Source organism: Hylobates moloch, unplaced genomic scaffold, assembly GCF_009828535.3.
Source record: "Hylobates moloch isolate HMO894 unplaced genomic scaffold, HMol_V3 SCAFFOLD_16, whole genome shotgun sequence".
NCBI classification, from domain to species: Eukaryota; Metazoa; Chordata; class Mammalia; order Primates; family Hylobatidae; genus Hylobates; species Hylobates moloch.
The window spans coordinates 27,680,821-27,695,487 of record NW_026652291.1 but is presented as its reverse complement, the minus strand read 5'-3'; the positions used below and the strand labels follow the sequence as shown (position 1 = coordinate 27,695,487).

General features: G+C 43.8%; 1 protein-coding gene across 1 annotated transcript in view; it reads right to left on the bottom strand.

Annotated features, from left to right (window-relative positions):
• The window catches only part of ALKBH1 (alkB homolog 1, histone H2A dioxygenase), a 37,887-nt gene that overhangs the window by 9,029 nt on the left and 14,191 nt on the right, over nucleotides 1–14,667 (bottom strand). The gene's annotated exons all lie outside the window — the stretch shown is intronic.

The window sequence follows — 14,667 nt, the reverse complement described above, 5'->3', positions numbered from 1 at the left end:
AGTTGGGGCTTCTTGGCAGAGTTGGGAGTTGAGCACGGCACTGAAGAATGGGCAGCATTTAAATAGGGAGTGATGCAGTAGGCAATATGGGCACACAGCACAAGCAAAAGCAAGGGATTTATTGATACCCACACTGTTCAGTGGCACTCATCTTGATGTCTGACAAAGAGTTTACAGAATAGATGCTATCTGTCCTCACAGAGTTTACATTCTAAGAAAGACATCATGACACATACATACATGAAGACCAGCAGATAAAAAGAAATGGACACTGATTTATTTAGGACAGATGTGCAGAAGAGACATAGCAGACTTGACTGATGGTCTGCTTACAAAGATGGTACTTGGCAAGGTTCACACAATTCTCTGAAGTGTTAAGAGTGGCTTACTGCACCTAACTGTGCAAACAATATGGTTTATGGTCAACACCTGCTTTGCTTCTGGGAGTTTGTGATTTTGGCATGTGTCAGGCAGAGGCTGCCTACACGACAAGCTCCTAGTAAAAATCTAGGCACTGAGTTTCTTTGGTAGACATTTCACAGATTTTGTCACAACCCATTGTCGTATCTGGTGTGACTTCTTGGGAGAGGACTTTTGGAGGCATGCACCTGGTTTTTCCTGGACTTTGCTCCAGGCGCCTTTTCCCTTTGCTGATCTTGCTTTGTATGCTTTCACTGTGATAAATCTGTGAGTACAACCATATGCTGAGTCCTGTGAGTCTTCCTGGCGAATCATCAAATTTGGGTGTGGTTTTGGGGACTCCCTGACACAACAGGAGACAGACAACTAATAATTTAGGGAAAGATATAAGGCTTGGCCACTGACAGCAACTAGCTGATTTGAACAATTACAATATGGATAACAACCACACATTATTTAATATTTGTGCATAAAAGCTGAAAAATGAAAAAAATGTAATGTAGTTATTAACACAACTTGAGGTCTACCAATGTTTATTCAGCTAAAGGTACAAATAAAAGAACTCCCTGATATTCTCCTCTAGAGAACATGTTCTATTTTAGTAGCCTGAGACAGAAAAATAAGTATGACTCATGTGGACTTTGTGGTTAATGGAAATATAAACGTAGTTCGAGTTACATAAGCACCCTACAGAGGTGATCCATTCTATTTCTCTTTCCAAGATATTACTTCGTAGCCAATTCCTTATTTTAAGGTAATCTCTAGGATACAAGAAAATGCTGTTGAAGAAAAGGATGATGATGATGATCTTATGAATATTGAAGCTATGTGTTTTTGAGGAGGGGGAAAAAGAGAGATGGTAGAAGTGGCAGTAAAAGATGAAAGAAGTTGGTCATCTAAGACTGGAATCCAGAACTCAAAATAGATGGCACCCTGAGTATCTAAATGGCAAAGAGTCTTTTCAAAAATTTTATTTTTTGGAGACGGTGTCTCGTGTTGTAACCCGGGCTGGAGGGCAATGGCACGATCTTGGCTCACTGCAACCTCCGCCTCCCAGGTTGAAGTGATTCTCCTGCCTCAGCCACCCAAGTAGCTGTGATTATAGCATGCACCACCACACCTGGCTAATTTTTGTATTTTTAGTAGAGATGGGGTTTCACCATGTTGGCTAGACTCATCTTGAACTCCTGATCTCAGGTGATGCACCCACCTCAGCCTCCCAAAGTGCTGGGATTACAGGCGTGAGCCACTGCACCTGGCCTATTTTTATTGTTTAATCAAAACAAAAAAGAAAAATATAGAGATGTAGTCTCACCACGTTGTCCAGGATGATCTTGAACTCCTGACCTCAAGCAATCCTTCCGCCCTGACCTCCCAGACTGCCAAGTGAGCCACCGCACCAAGCTGCAAAGAGTCTTTTTTTTTTTTTTTACAAAGTCCAGGGGTATTTTAACACCTATTATGCTATGAATCCATAGAGAATAGGTTCCAGCAGCTCAGGCTCCTTCCCATTTGTTCTCACAAAGTGTGCTTCTCTGGGTGGGGCAGGCTGGCACTTCAGTTGAACTCAGGTACCTTTCTCTTTGGGTTCTTTTTCTGATTATTTTACTACATGTTTCAGGAAGCTATCTCGGCTCTTACGAGTGCTTAATGTGCTCAATGCACACATTAATTCTCTTGGCAAGAATCTTGCCCTTAACTTACTTGTTCACAACAATGCCAACAGCACGCTGGGGAACACTGTAGACTCTTCCATGGCAACATTTGTGGGCCATTCCTTTTTGAACAGTCCCATTCCCATTCCCTTAATGTCGACAATATCATCCTCCTTTTTTTTTTGAGATGGAATCTTGCTCTGTTGCCTAGGCTGGACTGCAGTGGTGCAATCTCGGCTCACTGCAGCCTCCACCTCCCAAGTTCCCGTGATTCTCCTGCCTCAGCCTCCCGAGTAGCTGGAATTACAGGCACGCATCACCACGCCCGGCTAATTTTTGTATTTTTAGTAGAGACAGGGTTTTCCCCTTGTTGCCCAGGCTGGTCTTGAACTCCTGACCTCAGGTGATCCAACCGCCTCAGCCTCCCAAAGTGCTGGGATTACAGGCATGAGCCACTGCGCCCAGCTGACAATATCATCTTTCTTATAGATGCGTATATACATGGCCAAAGGAACAACTCCGTTTTCTAAAAGGCCTAGAAAACATCTATCAGGTACCTCTCCTCTTTCCCTTTGTGTTCGTCATTTTGGCAAATTACTGGAAGATGGCAGTTCCAGCTGAAAGGTGCAAAGAGTCTTAAGAGCTCTACCGAAAGCCTTTATAGAACCTGTCTTAATTACAGAACCCACTTAATTTTTGCCGAGTGTTTCTCAAACTTTAATGTACATCAGAATCATCTAGAAGGCTTGTTGAAACTCACATGGCTGGGTCTAGGCCTAAAAATTCTTATTTAGCAGGTCTGGGGTAGGGCCTAAGAACTGCATTTCTAGTAAGTTCCCAAATGATACTTATGCTGCTGGTCCAGGAATTATACTTTGAAAACCACTATTCTAGCCCAAACTAAAAAACGAAACACAGTACCTTCCATTTCTTTCTAGCTCAATAACAGATTGTTTTATTCTTTTTCTTCTTCTTTTTTTTTTTTTTTTGAGACGGAGTTTTGCTTTTGTTGCCCAAGCTGGAGTGCAATGGCGTGGTCTTGGCTCACTGCAACCTCTGCCTCCCAGGTTCATGTGATTCTCCTGCCTCAGCCTCCCCAGGAGCTGGGATTACAGGCATGCACCACCACGCCTGGCTAATTTTGTATTTTTAGTAGAGATAGGGTTTCACCATGTTGGCCAGGCTGGTTTCGAATTCTGGACCTCAGGTGATCCACCTGCCTCAGCCTCCTAACAGTCATAGCTTGCTGCAGGCTCAAGCAATCCTCCCCACGCTCAGCCTCTTGAGTAGCTAGAACTACAGGTGTGTGCTACCATGCCTGGCTAATTTTTAATTTTTTTGTAGAGACGGGGTCTCTCTCTGTTGCCCAGGTGGGTCTTGAACTTCTAGCTTCAATCAATCCTTCTGCGTTGGCCTCCCAAAGTATCAGTATTACAGACATGAGCCACCGTGCCCAGCCTCATTTTATGAAGAATCCATACTATTATATCAATGTCAGACTGATCTGAAACAATAAATGTAACAATAATGCAACTTTGGAAATAATTCAAAAGGTGACAGTACTTTAGACATTTGATATGGCTGCAACAAACTGCTTTTCCACCAAAAGATTTAGTCTAATATTTAAGAACAGAGGATACATTACTATACACACAGGTTTATGTTATTAACAATAAAAACTATCGAAATTATAGTGACAGCATGAATAGAATCATCCTGTAATATACCTTTTCTAATTTAGTTCCTTTTCTAAGAAGCCAAAATAACATCTCTCACTGGGAGCAGTGGCTCACGCCTGCAATCCCAGCACTTTGGGAGGCTGAGGTGGGTGGATCACTTAAGGTTAGGAGTTCAAGACCAGCCTGGCCAACATAGTGAAACCCTGTCTCTACTAAAAAACCAAAAACTAGCCAGGCATGGTGGTGGGTGCCTGTAATCCCAGCTACTCAGGAAGCTGAGGTATGAGAATCGCTTGAACCCAGGAGGCTGCAGTGGGCCAAGATCATGCCACTGCACTCCAGCCTGGGTGACAGAGTGAGACTCTGTCTTTAAAAAAAAAAAAAAAAAAAAAGGACTCTTAACTGTATGATTAAAAGAAAGGCTTGGAGCTGGGTGTGGTGGCTCAAGCTTGTAAACCTAGCACTTTGGGAGGTCAAGGTGGGCGGACTGCCTGAGCTCAGAAGTTGGAGACCAGCCTGGGCAACATGGTGAAACCTCGTCTCTACTAAAAATACAAAAAAGTAGCCAGGCATGGTGGTGCACAACTGTAGTCCCAGCTACTCGGGAAGCTGAAGCGGGAGCCTGGGAGGAGAAGGTTGTAGTAGGCCAAGATTGTGCCACTGCACTCCAGCCTGGGCAATAGAGTGAGAACCCGTCTCGGGGGGGGAAAAAAAAAGGCTTTGAGTTTTTGCGTTATATTATAGAGGATGACTGGTCCAGGGATGTTAAACAAGCCAGAGTCGAGTCTTACTTTGAAAAGCATTAAGTTCAGTCCTCATAACAAAAAGAAAAAAAAGCATAGCTTAAAAACTTGCTTACTGCAAGGAAAGTTGTGATCTTTGAGTGTCTATGCCATTTTGCGGGCAATGACATACATATTTTTGTAACATATTAGACCTATGTAAGTGCATTAGACCCTCATTTTATATTATCTTCTGAAAACCTCATTTCAATTCTTGCCTTTGTATTTTCTGAAAGGAAAGTAGCAACAACTCTTAATATCTGCCTTCAATATATTGACAGCAGGACTGGGCAGCACTAAACATTTCTTGTCTTAGTACTATTTAAGGACCCTTCTGGTTAATCATGGGCCTCCTGGGTAACAAAAATTACAAGATTTGGCTGGGCGCGGTGGCTCACGCTTGTAATCCCAGCACTTTGGGAGGCCGAGGCGGGCGGATCACGAGGTCAGGAGATCGAGACCATGGTGAAACCCCGTCTCTACTAAAAATACAAAAAATTAGCCGGGCGTGGTGGCGGGCGCCTGTAGTCCCAGCTACTCGGAGAGGCTGAGGCAGGAGAATGGCGTGAACCCGGGAGGCGGAGCTTGCAGTGAGCCGAGATTGCACCACTGCACTCCAGCCTGGGTGACAGAGCGAGACTCCGTCTCAAAAAAAAAAAAAAAAAATTACAAGATTTGTTCTTGAACACTGTGAATAGTAAGGCCAAAACCATTTAACATGCTTCCGGATAATTTTTAAGCATAAAATAACTGAGAGAATCACTGAACGGGGTGGGTTGTTCTCTTTTTAAACCTGACTTGTCCAAAAGGAGGTCAAGAAGGATCAGTACCAATACACCTCTCACCTTGAAGAATGCAGGAAATATGTTGGCACCTAATACATCTTTATCCAATTATCCAAGAGAATGTGTTCAAGCAAACATGACCCTAATTATTAGGTCTCACTAAAAAAGAAACATGCTATGCTCCCTGCTGCCTTCTCCAGGCACTAGCAGAAGGATGATTTATGGGTGGGCTGGCCACCTTCTCCCCTGGTGAATGTGCTCATACAGCAGTTTGCTTGGTTTCTGTCATGGGTAAGTGCCTTACGTAAGCGTTGGCATTTCTCTTAGCAATCGTTTTTTTCTTTTTTGAGACAGAGTCTCGTTTTGTCGCCAGGCTGGAGTGCAGTGGCGTGATTTCGGCTCACTGCAACCTCCACCTCCTGGGTTCAAGTGATTCTCCTGCCTCAGCTTCCCAAGCAGCTGGGACTACAAATGTGTGCTGCCATGCCCAGTTAATTTTTATATTTTTAGTAGAGACAGGGTTTCACCACGTTGGCCAGGATGGTCTCGATTTCTTGACCTTGTGATCCACCCGCCTTCGCCTCCCAAAGTGCTGGGATTACAGGCGTAAGCCACTGCGCCCGGCCACCCCATTCTTTCAGTGTTTGAGTGCTTCCAGTTTTCTCTCCCTTCTCAACTTGACACTCCCAGTCACCCGCTGCAAATGGACATCCAATGCCACCGTAACTGCTAACATCCTTTTGCTATCTTGCAAATACTCAGTCTTATCTAACCGTCTTCTGTTCTAAACCTTTACCATTCATCTTAAGTCCTTAGTTTTGTTCTTATTTCTTCTATGTCAGTGAGAAAACAGAAGCCTGCTCAAATGATCCAGTGAACAATTTCAACTTTCCTCCCCCACACCACTAAACTTCTCTAAATTTTCACCTGATCCTCCTGGTTTCAGAAGTGGTCCTACTTCTTTCTTCCAAAGCTAATTCTCTACCTATACTATGTCCTATTTCCCTGACACAGCCTCTGAGGCCTTTCTCCATTAACAGAATGTTTCTTCTCATACTTTCAAGTCCTCTTCTGAACTTGTTTTTTCCTCTTGGCCTTCAAACATGTTTAATACTCCTACGTACTTAAGAATAAGCAACAAAAACATTTTCTCTGTCACTTATGCAAGCTACCCTGCTTATACCTCACCTCCTTCTACCCCCTATCTTTCCTTCCCTTTATAATTAAACTTTTAAAAAATTCAACATTTGCCTTTTTCACTCTCTCCCCTCACCATAATCTGACTTTTGTTTACGCCACCACTGAATCTAGTTTCTTAGTTTTCATTACACCAATTAATTGTCAAATCCTAGACCTATTTGACATGGCTGGCCCTTCTCTTGGAATATTTTCCTGTCTTAGCCTCTAACAGCATTTCTTCTGTTTTTCCTCATATCCTTCTGGCTGCTTGATGTCTTTTCCTGCTCTATTTTCTTCACCCTGTGCTGATGCTTTCTGGGGCCAACAGCCTTCTTTTCTATAGACGAGAAAGAAAAGTGAAAAGAAAAGAAGAAAGAAAATCACATCTATTTTCAGCGCTTCACTATGGCCTTTAAGTGTAACTCCCTCATCTCATATCCTTCTCTCCGCATCCCTCTCACCCTTACGTTACTCCTAAGCTCAGTTCTTTTTTTTTTTTTTTTTTTTTTTTTTTTGAGACGGAGTCTCGCTCTCTCACCCAGGCTGGAGTGCAATGGCGCGATCTCGGCTCACTGCAAGCTCCGCCTCCCGGGTTCACGCCATTCTCCTGCCTCAGCCTCTCCGAGTAGCTGGGACTACAGGCGCCCGCCACCACGCCCGGCTAATTTTTTGTATTTTTAGTAGAGACGGGGTTTCACCGTGGTCTCGATCTCCTGACCTCGTGATCCACCCGCCTCGGCCTCCCAAAGTGCTAGGATTACAAGCGTGAGCCACCGCGCCCGGCCGCTCAGTTCTGTATTTCCAAAATCATGCTGGACATCTCCACCTGGATACCCTACAGGCATTTCAAAAAACAGTATGGCCCCAACTACACTAAGGATAGTCTCTGCTCATTCTTCTCTTCTTTCAATACTTATTTCCATTACAAGCCTCAGTATTACCCTCACTGCCATGTAAAAATCTGTAGATAATTGTTAACTTTCTTTTCTCTCACTTTTTATAATTGCTTGGTAACTAAGTTCTGTAGACAACATCTTTTTGAGGCCTTTATCATCTTTTGCATGGATTAAACTAAATTCATTTTTTTTTGGCCAGGTGCAGTGGCTCATGCCTGTAATCCCAGCACTTTTGGAGGCAGGGGCGGGCGGATCACGAGGTCAGGAGATCGAGACCATCCTGGCTAACACAGTGAAACCCCGTCTCTACTAAAAATACAAAAAATTAGCTGGGTGTGGTGGCGGGCGCCTGTAGTCCCAGCTACTCGGGAGGCTGAGGCAGGAGAATGGCGTGAACCCAGGAGGCAGAGCTTGCAGTGAGCTGAGATTGCACCACTGCACTCCAGTGTGGGTGACAGAGCAAGACTCCGTCTCAAAAAATAAATAAATAAAAAAGAAAATTCTTCTTTTTTTTTTGAGACAGTCTCGATTGCTCTGCTTTTGCTCTGTTGCCAGGCTGGAGTGCAGTGGCGTGATCTCAGCTCACTGCAACCTCTCCTCCCAGGTTCAAGGGATTCTCCTGCCTCAGCCTCCCAAGTAGCTAGGACTACAGGTGTGTGCTGCCATGTCCGGATAATTTTTGTAGTTTTAGTAGAGACGGAGTTTCACCATGTTGGCCAGGATGGTCTTGATCTCTTGATCTCGTGATCCGTCCACCTCAGCCTCCCAGAGTGCTGGGATTACAGGTGTGAGCCACCGCGCCCAGCCTAATTCTCTTCTCTTTTTTTTTTTTTTTTTGAGACAGAGTCTCATTCTGTCGTGCAGGCTGGAGTAGAGTGGTGCGATCTTGGCTCACTGCAACCTCCACCTGCCGGGTTCAAGCAATTCTGCCATGTTCAGGCGATTCTCTCATCTCAGCTTCCCTAGTAGCTAGGATTACAGGCGGCTGCCACCATGCCTGGCTATTTTTTGTATTTTTAGTAGAGACGGGGTTTCACCATGTTGGCCAGGCTGGTCTTGAACTCCCAAACTCAGGTGATCCCCCTCCCCCCGGCCTCAACCTCCTAAAGTGCTGGGATTATAGGTGTGAGCCACCACACCTGGCCTGAACTAAATTCTTAATTGTGCTTTTTGCAACCACTGCATTTTCAGTCAATTTCCTCCACTACCACAGAGTTATTTTTCTGAAGTGAAAAATCTGTTATTAATCCTGATAAATACCCACTGTTAATAGGACAAAGTCCACACTCTTAGATGGCATGTAGAGCCATTTATATTCTGGCTCTAACTAACCTTTCTAGTCTCATCTCCAGTCATTTCCCACAAGGTATGCTATTCTCACGTTTTTCATGGCCGTGCCTCTGACTATACCGTTTTCTCTACTGAAATGCTCTACTCCACTCTCAGCCTAGCAGATTTTTCCAATTTGTTTTTTCATACAGTTTACACTCACTTCTTCTGGGAAGTCTTTCTCCCAGCCATTTCCTATATTGTGCCCCCAAAGCACCTTGCAATTTCTATTCAAGTATACATGCTTTGGTATTGTAAATTCCTTATTTAAGTACCTGGGTTCCTCCTTTAACAGTCCCTCCCTCACTGGCTTTTATTCTTCTTCACAGCTATCCTAGCATCACATATTTTCTAAGACACAAATGTACATTATTTAATAAATTAGTGAAAATAAGAAGAAAAGCTATATAGTCTCTAAATGATCCCTCTCAAATTTAGCACTGTTCTTATTGGACTAATAAAGAGGGAATATGAATTTAATTGAAATAATATTTACTGAGCACCTTCTAATATATACAAAGAACTGTGGTAAGAATCAAGGCTACAAAATTTTCAAGATGGGAGAGGAAGGCAATGGAAGGAGACAGGGATAGATGACTCAATTCACTAGAATAAATGCTATACTAGCATTATAAACAGTCTTAAAGAAGTAGAAAGAGGAGAGGATTAATTCTGCTTCCAAAATGAGGGTAACAGTGGAAAAAAGCTTTCATATACATAAAAATAGATAAGAGTATTTCATAAGCTAATTTACAGAATAAAGCTAAGTTGTTATTTGGCAACTATGTTGCACTTAATTAAAAAAAAAATCAAGCAAAAAAATTTAGAAAACAAAAAATAGACAGAAAATTGTAGTTCCAGCTATTCAGGAGGCTGAGGTGGGAGAACTGCTTGAGCCCAGAAGGTCAAGGCAGCCTGGGCAACATAGCAAGACGCCATCTTTAAAAAAAAGTGGCAATAAACAAACAAACCAAAGCAAGAAGATAAAGAATAAGGGGAAGTAGGAGATTCTTGTTGACTGAATAAGGGAAGACTTTCTTCTAAGATGATATTAGAACAAAGACTTCAAAGAACCAAGACATTGTTGACCTAAGAGAAGAGCTTCCTAGGTATAACAGCCTGTACAAAACAAAAAAATCTTGAGCATGCCTAATGTGTTTAAAGATAGCACTGGAGGTCAATGTGGCAGAAAAGAACAAATGAAAACGAAATGAGGTAGGAATGGTAGGAAATGAGAGTAGAGAGGTAGCTGCGGGCCAGGTCATCTCGGCCTTACAGCCATGGTTAAGAATTCTCGATTTTTTCTAAATGTGATAATGTTATGTAACAAATAATTTGACTGGTCTTTGTCCCTGGCTCCTGGTAGGGAGCTTCTAAACCCTTGAAATTTCCTGAGTGATAAAAGTGTCACTGTTAATCAAGGTGGGCCCTTGGAAACACACCTGAGTTTGTGCTACAAAGGGAGGCTGGTTAGGAGGCTACTGCAGTGCTCTAGATAAGAAATGATGGCAGCTGGGCCGGGCGCGGTGGCTCACGCCTGTAATCCCAGCACTTTGGGAGGCCGAGGCGGGCGGATCACGAGGTCAGGAGATCGAGACCATCCTGGCTAACACAGTGAAACCCCGTCTCTACTAAAAATACAAAAAAATTAGCCGGGCGAGATGGCGGGCGCCTGTAGTCCCAGCTACTCGGGAGGCTGAGGCAGGAGAATGGCGTGAACCCCGGGGGGCGGAGCCTGCAGTGAGCCGAGATTGCGCCACTGCACTCCAGCCTGGGCGACAGCGCGACTCTGCCTCAAAAAAAAAAAAAAAAAAAAAAAAAAGAAATGATGGCAGCTTAGACCAAGGCAGTTGTGATGGAGACGGTGAGAAATGACTGAATTTATTCTGCTTTGAAGTCTGCGATATATACTACTAGAGGGTTGCATTTAATGTTTATTTTAATCCTTGCACAGCGGCTGCATTCTGTGTCTGGGATATGCCATGTTAGATTTATCTGGTCTCCTGTTGATGAACTCTTAGGCTGTTTCGCATTTTTTTTTTTTTTGAGACGGAGTCTCACTGTGTTGCCCAGGCTGGAGTGCAGTGGCGCAATCTCGGCTCACTGCAAGCTCTGCCTCCTGGGTTCACGCCATTCTCCTGCCTCAGCCTCTCCGAGTAGCTGGGACTACAGGCGCCTACCACCACGCCTGGCTAATTTTTTTTGTATTTTTAGTAGAGACGGGGTTTCACCGTGGTCTCGATCTCCTGACCTCGTGATCCGCCTGCTTCGGCCTCCCAAAGTGCTGGGATTACAAGCATGAGCCACCACGCCTGGCCTGCATTTTTTTTTTTCTGTTACAAACAATGTCACAATGAAGATGTTTACAAATAACTTTGTTTTTTTTTTGAGACGGAGTTTCACTCTTGTTGCCCAGGCTGGAGTGCAATGGCGTGATCTCGGCTCACCGCAACCTCCGCCTCCCGGGTTCAAGTGATTCTCCGGCCTCTGCCTCCTGAGTAGCTGGGATTATAGGCATGTGCCACCATGCCTGGCTAATTTTGTATTTTTAGTAGAGACGGGGTTTCACCATGTTGGTCAGGCTGGTCTCGAACTCCTGACCTCAGGTGATCTGCCCAACTCGGCCTCCCAAAGTGCTGGGATTACAGGCGTGAGCCACCATGCCTGGCCTGCACATAACTCTTGTACACTTTTACAACAATCTCTAGCTATGCCATTCACTTTGAAAAAAAAAACAGAACTGGGCCGGGCGCGGTGGCTCACGCTTGTAATCCCAGCACTTTGGGAGGCCGAGGCGGGCGGATCACGAGGTCAGGAGATCGAGACCACGGTGAAACCCCGTCTCTACTAAAAATACAAAAAAAATTAGCCAGGCGTGGTGGTAGGCGCCTGTAGTCCCAGCTACTCGGAGAGGCTGAGGCAGGAGAATGGCGCGAACCCGGGAGGCGGAGCTTGCAGTGAGCCGAGATTGCGCCACTGCACTCCAGCCTGGGCGACAGAGCAAGACTCCGTCTCAAAAAAAAAAAAAAAAACAGAACTGAGGTACTCTAATTTTTTGAACAGTCCTTAAGTTCAAGTATTTTTTTAAAATAATTTTTGCTTTTGCTTAAGTTCAAGTATTTCTTCTTCATTTCCTATTTAAAGTTTTTTCTTCCCTGACCATAGAATTCTAGAAAATTAAAACCAAAAGGATCTTAGAGGTCCTTTACTTCAATGGTTCTCAATGTCAGAGGATGTTATGATACCTAATCAAAATCTCCAGGGGAACTGTTTTGAACAACAAACTCTCTCCTGTTCTGAGAGACTCTGGCAAAGTTGGGAGAGCTGCCATGTACTGTCCACATGACCCTGACTGCCCATGATTCAATTACCCTGAATGGCTTATCCAGCCCAATACCTTCATTTCTCACATGAGGAAACTGAAGCATGTATCACATAGTGACACAATGAAAACTTGGCCTTAATCGATTTTCAATGCTGCCAGTACAATGTCTGAGCATATCAATTTCTTCCAACCCTTGACAACATATGGCATGACCATCAAATTTTTTATTTTTGCTAATTTATTAGACAAAAAAAAGGGTATCTCACCATTGTTTACAGGATGATTTATTACAGAGATTCATCTGAGCTATCTTAAAAGACAGCTGGGATTTCTGCAGAGTCATATATCAGAAGGAAAAAAAATTACTTGAAAACACAGGCTGGTTTAACAGCAGTAGGTTCTCTTGGACTAATTTTACTCAACCACGATCTTCCTTTCCCTTACTCTCAGTTGTGAAGACACTACTAAAAGCTTATGGACAGGGTTTTCCTCACTGCTCCTGTCGATACCATAACCTACAGACCAAGGTTTAAAGAAAAACCACTGAATTTTACTTCTCCTTTCCCCTTAAGAAAATGTTCTCTTTACTCTGTTAGAATCGGCATGACAGTTTCCAAAAACTACATTAAGGTCAAGTAACACCAAACAGGACACAAAGTTGGTAAAATGGTTTTAACAGGCACTTTGAAGGACTTCTCACATATTATCTTGTTTAATTCTCATACTATTCAATAAGGAAAGAACTGTTATGAGACACAGAAAGGTGAAGGAACTTGCTCAAGGTTACACAGCTATTAAGTGGTAGAGCTGGGATCTGAACACAGTCAGTCTGACTCCAGAACTGGTGCTCTACATTAGTGGTTCCCAGCCTTTTTGGCACTGGGGACCAGTTTCATGGAAGAGAGTTTGTCCATGGATGGAGTGGGGATGGGGGGTGGTTTGGGGATGAAACTGTTCCACCTCATATCATCAGGCATTAGATTCTCAATAAGGAGTGTGCAACCTAGATCCCTTGCAGGTACAGTTCACAACAGGGTTTGCGCTCCTATGAAAATCTAATGCTGCCGCTGATCTGACAGAGGGTGAAGCTCAGGTGGTAATGCTCGGCTGTCTAGGTCTGCGGCCCCATGGTTGGGGACCCCCCTGCTCTACATCACTAAACCCTTTACTATCTGGCCCAAATCCACCTCTCCTCCTTCATGTTTTACCAATTCTGCCTACTCATGGCTTCCAGGAAGGATTTTCTATAATCTACCTCCAACCTAGCTACATTACATCTTATAATGTCTATCCCTACATCTACCAAATTGTATTTACTTATTTATTTTTAGAGACAGTCTCTCCTCAGCCTGCCGAGTAGCTAGGACTACAGGCACACACCACTATGCCCAGCTAATTAAAAAAAATTTTTTTGGGGGTGGGCACAGTGCCTTACACCTGTAATCCCAGCACTTTGGGAGGCTGAGGTAGGCAGATCACCTGAGGTCGGGAGTTCGAGACCAGCCTGACCAACATGGAGAAACACCTACCTCTACTAAAAATACAAAATTAGCCGGGTGTGGTGGCGCATGCCTGTAATCCCAGCTACTCTGGAAGCTGAGGCAGGAGAATTGCTTGAACCCGGGAGGTGGAGGTTGCAGTGAGCCAAGATCATGCCATTGCACTCCAGCCTGGGTGGCAAGAGCGAAACTCTGTCTCAAAAAAAAAAAAAAACAAAAAAAAATTTTTTTTCCATAGAGATGGGGTCTTGCTATGTTGCCCAGGCTGGTAACTCCAGGCCTCAAGTGTTCTTCTCACCTTGGTCTCCCAAAGTGTTGAGATTACAGGCATGAGCCACCAAGCCCAGACCCAAATTGTATCTAATTATCTGTCTGTATGTTTTTGAACATAACTAAAGTACAAATTTCTTGAAGACAGGAACTGTTTTTTATCTGCCTTTGAATCTCTAACACTAAAGCACAGTGTCTGACACATAGCAGAAACTCAATAGGTATCTATTTAATAAACATAAGAAAGTACACATCCTATGCTCTTGTCTCGCAGGATGATTTATTCTGTCTTAAATATTGTATCTTTGCTCAGGCTGCTTTCTCTACTCAGTAGACTTTTTACTTTTCTGACTGGTAAACCCCTACTCATTTTTGAAGATTAGTTCAAATGGACAGTGAAAGGAGGATAACCCAATCAAAAAATCATTTTTTCAGGCTGGGCTTGGTGGCTCACACCTGTAGTCTCAGCACTTTGGGGGTCTGAGGTGGGGGGATCACTTCAGGTCAGGAGTTGAGACCAGCCTGGACAACATGGCGAAACCCCATCTCTACTAAAAATACAAAAATTGGTGGGGCATGGTGGCGGATGCCTGTAATCCCAGCTACTCAGGAGATGCGGCAGGAGAATCATTTTAATCCAGGAGGCAGAGGTTGCAGTGAGCTGAGATCACGCCACTGCACTCCAGCCTGGGTGACAGAGACTCTGTCTCAAAAAACAAAAAACAAACAAAAAATCATTTTTTCTTCGTTCGCACTTCTACTCTGCCTGGAATAATTATTTCCTCCTCTATGCTCCCACAGTATTTTTCTAAACCCCATCATAATACTTTCTGAGCTCTACAGTAATT